This window comes from Malania oleifera, chromosome 7 (assembly GCF_029873635.1).
Source record: "Malania oleifera isolate guangnan ecotype guangnan chromosome 7, ASM2987363v1, whole genome shotgun sequence".
NCBI classification, from domain to species: Eukaryota; Viridiplantae; Streptophyta; class Magnoliopsida; order Santalales; family Ximeniaceae; genus Malania; species Malania oleifera.
In genome coordinates this window covers 109,396,590-109,403,583 of record NC_080423.1, presented here as the reverse complement: position 1 = coordinate 109,403,583, position 6,994 = coordinate 109,396,590, and the positions used below count along the sequence as shown (strand labels likewise).

Sequence of the window (6,994 nt, the reverse complement as noted above, 5' to 3'; positions counted from 1 at the left end):
CATATGAGCGGTCAACCAAACCTAAACCACAGTCGACCGAACCTACGAAGGGTTCAAAATCGCCCTAAGACGGTCGACCAATTCAGTAGTTCAAAATTGACACGGTCGACCGAACTAATTAATATGGTCAACCAAACCTCTTGGGTTGAAAATTTTTTAAAAGGCTAAAACGTCATTTACTTTCAATTAAACTTTTCTAAAATACCAAGCGTGTCCCCAAATCTAGAGACCCGAAGAATTATAACAATTAAATAATAAAAGAAGGAAAGTAAAAGGAATTTTCTTAAGGATTTTCAGTAGGGTCTCGTCGACGAGTAGTGTTCGTCGACGAGCAGGGTTCTTGGGCTCATCGACGAGGAAATGCATCTCGTTGACGAGAAGATACCGAAATGATTGTTTTCGGACTTTGAAACTCGTCGACGAGGAGAAGGTGTTCGTCGACGAGCTTCCTTCATTGACTCGTCGACAAGGAGATGTGACTCGTTGACGAGGCCACGTGAACAAGCTTTCTATATAAGCTCAAAACTTCATTTTTCTTGCGTAAAGTTTACAGAAATTCTCTCTCTCTCTCTCTCTCTCTCTCTCTCTCTCTCTCTCTCTCCTCTCTCTCTCTTTCTCTCTCCCTCTCTCTCTCTCTCTCTCCCATGACTCCCTCCCCTTCTCTGTAGAAATCCAGCCCCGTTCTTCATTGGTTCGACGATCTGAAGTTGCCGCGTCACTTGTGGGAAGATTCTCTGTATATCTGCTGGAGTAATTTGTTGGTTAAGCTCACTTGGGAACCATCCCAAAATTTGGGTAAGTTGGTTAATTTCAGTTTTATTAGGTTTTTGGTATTTCTAGACTAAGAAGAATATGCTAGGTAAGATAATACTCAAGTTTTTGTTGGAAAATATCAATTTCAGGGTGTTGAGTTAGGGAACACACGAGCGTAATTTTGGAGTAAATTGTGGGCTTTTCCATAAGTCAAGTAAGGAGATAAACTAAGTCAATTTTCTAATAAAAATATATTTATTATTTAACAGAATTTAATTTCAGGTAAATATGTATATTGCAGTATTATGTTGGAAATAATGTTGTTGATCAGAAATATGGTTTTCATGTATAATATCAAAAATATGACTTTAGAACAGATTTTATATACTAGATATTACCCCTTTTGTGTGGCATGAATAACATTTACCATGGAAACTATGATGATGAAATATTATGTTTTCAGAATAAGCACGTTATTACTATTTTCAAGAAAATGTCAAAAACGATACAGAGATTTTCAAACTATGGATTTGATATGATATGCCGGCGTAAGGGCCATAGATTTTATATGATATGTTGGTGTAAGGGCTGTAGATTTTATATGATATGCCGGCGTAAGGGCCGTAGATTTTATATGATATGTCGGCGTAAGGGCCGTAGATTTTATATGCTATGCTGACATAAGGGCCGTGAATTTTATATGATATGTTATGCAAGGTTTTATGAAAATATTAACATGACAGATATTATTATGAAATAGTAATGTATCATTATTTGGGAATATACTATATGTTATCAGAACTTGGTTGGCTTGGTTTAGGCTTTCGCGAAGTACGATACCGTAACTATATGATCACAATCATTTATATGTTAGTGCTACCACTTGCTGTAAGGGGTAGTGGGAGATCGGCAGTCGATGTGATTTTATGATAGTGTAGGCATCCCTCTAGTGTCCGAACCAGAAGGGGCAGACCCATCGTACTTACAGAATTATGTTGATCTAGCGTGGTCGGCCAGCTATTGCAAGGTCCCGCCTTCGAGCCGCACAACCCAGTCATGTTGGGGTAGGACATAATACCAACCAGCTAACCATCCATGGTGTATTTCATGTACAGTTATACGAGATGATTTTTATGTATAGAAACTCAGTATGATATATCATGTTATGAGAAATTATGTTTTTCCCATATATGTTATAGACAACTTTAATAAATATGATTTATGTATTGTTCTACGTATAACACGAAATTACTTATATTGCTACACACTGATATTAGTTTATTTCCCTTACTAAGAGGTGTCTCATCCCAGCTACATAAACATTTTAGGAGTCCTAGATAGAAGAGCGGATACGGCTCCACAGCGTTAGAGTTTGACTGTTCTACCCTATCTGAAGGGTAAGTCATTTCTAGCGTCTGACGAATTTTTGGGTGGCGACCCTAGGGCACTTTTTGAATATTTTTTAATATGTGTTTGTATATGATAGTTGTAGTAAAACTCTGGTATTGTGTTGGATGGATGATTTGAAATTTATGTGATTTTACGTTGCTCGCTGCTTAGGTATCAGTGTTGTATTTCAGGTATATTTCTAGTACCCATGGGTCCAGGTGGATTATGTTTTATCAGGTTTATTATGTTTTTTTTAAAAAAAGATTTTATGGTAAAATAGGCAGGTCGTTATAGTTTAGCTCTGTAGACTCTAGAGTGCAGTGGAAACAATACTAGAGTATAAGAAAAAGGATTTAAGGTTTTGCTTTGCAATTTAGAGATAGGACTTTCATGGTGGTTTCTGTGTCTTTCTTGGGGTGACGATTTAAGGAAAGCCATAATAAACTATTTTCGAACTGTGTTTCTAAAGTGTAGGACTGAATCTTGAAATAAGATAAGGATGTCAAGATAAGGGATTTTGGTTAGATGTATAAGTTATAAGGATAGGATCTCTAAGTTATGTTTATTGTCTTTTCTGGATGGACCCTAGAGGAGGAAGTTCCCATGCGAGTGGTAGTGACAGAGCAGGCCCTCACGTAGTGACCAGAAGAATAATAGCATTTTTAAATATTAAAGAGTGAGAGAAGATAGAAACAGTAACAGAAGGAGGCCGTAGACTTCGCGTTCGTCGATGACATTGTATTTTGGAGATAATATTAAATAATCATAATTTCAAAAAAAATTGCCAAGCTTCGTCGACGAACAGAAGGTCTCGTCGACGAAGGCCTTCAGAATTTCGTTGACGAACACAGGGCTTCGTCGACGAGAAAATACCGAGAGATGGTTCGGGTTGCTCTGAATTTTGTTGACGAACACAGGGCCTCGTCGACGAATTTTGTGAAGGGCTCGTCGACGAGGTGACGTGTCTCGTTGACGAATCTGGCCCTATAAATAGTGGAAACCCAAGATATTTCTCATTTCTCTCGCCGCTCTCTCTCTTCTCTCTCTCTCTCCTATGACTCCCTCTCCTTTCTTTCTTCGATTCCAGCCCCAGCAGTCACTGGATCGACGATCCAAAGCTACGACGACACTCCTAGCGGAGTTCTTTGTGAAGCTGCTGGAGCGGATCGTCGAGAAAAGAGAGTTGGAATTCATCCCAAATTCAAGGTAAGGTCTTTTATCCAGTTTTTGACTTCCTGGCAGTTATAGGAAATGATATATGCGAAAAAATATTGATGTTATGTTCTGGCATATGTTGGTTTCAGGGTGTTTTGTAGAAGGCCCTACGGGTGTTAGGCTTGTATTCCCTAAGGGCTTTTCAAAGTTAAGGTAAGGGAAATATGCTATGTTAGGAAATTTCTAATTATTATACAGTATATTTATTTACGAAAATTATGTATTAAAGTATGGTGTGGTTGTGAAAATGTATGTAGTACGGGGATATGTTTTACGAATTGTAGTTTCATGATTTTTATGAATGAAGTACCATGATTTTATGGATTCAAGTACTGTGATTATGTGAACTTTAGTACCATGATTATACGAATTCCAGTATTACGAATATGCAGTTCCATGTTATGATTATTCAGATTTCAGTACGTTATGCAGCATCATGGTGATAATGATTACTTCAGAATCATGGTAAATCAGATAGATATATATAGAAATATATTATATGGTATCAGACCCTATTGGACTTACAGCTACAGAGCACGGTACCGTTACTACAGATACTATGTTACTTTATGAGTACAACCACCTATTCAGATAATACGTGGTAAGGTCGACCACCTAGGCCCTTGAAGAGGTTAGGCTCCCCATCCAAATATGGGTTGAGGTAAGCAAGTCGACTGACAGAGTTCAGTGATTTATTTCTGGTTGGCCAGTTAGGGTAAATCTAGCCTACGAGCCGCACAACCTTGTCATGAGGGGGCATATCATGACATAGATAGCCACAGGGAACAGTTTCAATTACTATTACATACGTACGGATTTACAGAAACAGGGACTCTTCTTATGTATACTAGAAGTATTTTGAATTATAACCATAATATTGTATGTTAAACAATAGGGAAAAGGGGTGGTGTAATTTATTATTGGTACTATACTTTGTATTCAGCTATTCATGTTTATATGAAAACAGATTTCATGATATATATATAGTAGCTCATTTGCCACACACTAGTAATAGAATATTTCTCCTTACTGAGCGTTGGCTCATCCCAGTGTTGATATATTTTTCAGGTAATCCAGGTAGGCGAGCAGACCAGGCTCCTAAATAGAGGGGCTTCAGTAGTGCCCTACCAAAGAGTAAGTATCATTTTTGGGAGCATTTTTGTATAGCCCTCACCAGTTGAGGTTATTTTGGGAATATAGTTATATCTGTAAATATTCGAAAACATTTCAGAACTCTGGTATTGTATATAATGGCTGTGATTATGTTTATATGATTTCCGCTTCTTGCTGCTTAGGTTTATAAATGGGGTTTTCCTTAGTATGGTATCAGAGAATGTAGAATATTATAATATGGAAAAAAAATCAATTAATTAAGCAGGTCGTTACACCTCGAGTATAGGCGGGGTTGATTCTGATGTAGTATTATGCAGTGTGGTTCAGCAGGTTATGGCTGAGATAGCTAAGAGCTCTAGAGAGCAGGGAGGCCCGTCTGCAGGCCATGGTTGTATGATAGATAAATTCACCAAAATTAATCCTCCAGCATTTTCAAGAGGAGTTGACCCTCCAGCCGTCGAGAATTGGATGTAAGAGATCGAGAAAGTTTTGGCAGTATTGTAGCGTACAAAGGAGCAAAGGGTCCTCTTCGCCACCTATAAACAGACAAGGGAGGTTGAGAGGTGGTGGACTACTGTGAAACTTCTGGAGCAACAAAGGACGACACCAATAGTTATGACATGGGACCGATCTAAAGAATTTTTCTTTGACATATATTTCCTAGCCACTGTCAAGGAAGTTAAAGTGGAAGAGTTCTTGAATTTGAAGCAAGGACAACAGTTGGTCCAGCAGTATGTAGCGCGGTTTATAGAGCTATCCTACTTCGTCCCATATATTGTTTCGGAAGAAGTGAAGAAAGCGAGACAGTTTGAAAGAGGATTGAGGTGAGGAATATACAAACAGGTGGTAGTGCAGAAGATACAAGATTTTGCTGTGTTAGTTGACAGAGCAGCATTGGCTGAGGCTAGTGAGCGCATGGACGTACAGGAGCAGGGACAGAAGAATAGATCTACGCCATTAGGCTTCCAGCAGGGATTTAGGTAGGGACAGTGGAGGAGAGGAAACTATGGCAGGGGACAGAGGTAGGAAACTGGAGGTCGTGAGTTGTAGACGGTGTAAAATTTTCTTGTCTGTCACACTTATGGAAAGAGATACATTGGAGAATGTCAAGTGGGGAGAGCCATCTTCTACCGTTACGGTAGGCAGGGGCATCTGGTGCGAGATTGCCCTACACCACCTGATACCGCTCCTGCTCCTAGACCATACCGGGGAGGCTATCAGGCTCCCCGTGGAGGCCAACAGAGCAATGTAGCTCCAACGAGCGTCTATGCTTTGACGCCTAAAGATGCCGAGATAGCCTACGATCGATGATGTGACAGGTATGATTAACATGCTTTCCTTTAAAGTTATTGTATTGTTTGATTCAGGAGTCACACACTTGTTTGCGTCTATGGAGTGTATTAGATTATGTGGGGAAGAAACATAGTTGTTAGACACCGAACTGTTAGTAACTACACCGACAGGGTCAGTAGTGAGGTGTAGTAGAGTGCTCGTAGGCTATCCAGTTGATATTCAGGGGAAAGTCTTGCCGGCTAATTTGATAGTATTAGACATGCACGGGTTCGATGTAATTTTTGGTATGGATTGGTTAGCAGCCAATTACGCCAGTACAGACTGTCATTTGAAAGAAATAATATTCAGACCTTCAAGAAGATAAGAATTCAGGTTCACAGGGTCGTGTGTATAGCCCTCGCCTCAGTTAGTATTAGCCATACAAGCGAGGAGATTACTCCTGGATGGTTGTCAGGGGTTTATGACTTTTGTAGAGGAGGTGTCAGGAAACTAGTTGAAGCTTAGCAATACTTTAGTAGTTAAGGAGTTTCCAAACGTTTTTCCAGAAGATCTACCTGGGTTACCTCTCGACCGCGAGATAGATTTCACTAATGATCTACTTCCCGAGACGGCACTGATCTCTAAAGCTCCTTACAGAATGTGTAACGCCCCGAACTCCTAAACCCAGATCCCGTGCCTTATACCTGATAATGTCCTGATATATCCTGATAAATCAATAATTCAACATATACGCAACGGAAAACATAACCATAATCTCCATAAGCATAGTTCTACAATACCAACATTCCCTAATACCAAAGTTTGCTATATCCTAACTAGAAATCCATAAAATTTATCCATCACCTATATTTTCCATAGATACATACATCTCCAAAACATTCCAGTATATTCACAACCATTCCATTCTCTACTCAATAACCTTTAAACATAAAAACGTAAAACATAGAATATTTACATTCCCAAAGTTTATCATAAAATACCCTTTCTTTTTTACAGTCCTAAAAAAAAAAAAATGCTAAAACCCTCGAGCTCTCTAGGCCCGACCTCGAGGATGTCCTGAAAAAGAAACATTCATATTCGAGTGAGACACATCTCAGTAAGGGAAGAAGTATAGATATTAAAACAGCGTGTGGTCAACATGAGGTATATAGTTATCATTTTAAAATACATTTATAAATCATTACATAACATTGAAATCGTTTTCTGAACCTACACAATTACATGCAAATAT

At 39.0% G+C, this 6,994-nt stretch overlaps 1 long non-coding RNA gene across 1 annotated transcript; it reads left to right on the top strand.

The window, feature by feature from the left end:
- The first annotated feature begins 607 nt into the window (after positions 1-607).
- Positions 608-1,992, top strand: LOC131160699 (uncharacterized). The gene is made up of 2 exons (XR_009138133.1): positions 608-795; positions 903-1,992. It is a non-coding gene; the product is annotated as an uncharacterized LOC131160699 (long non-coding RNA).
- Positions 1,993-6,994: the final 5,002 nt, after the last annotated feature.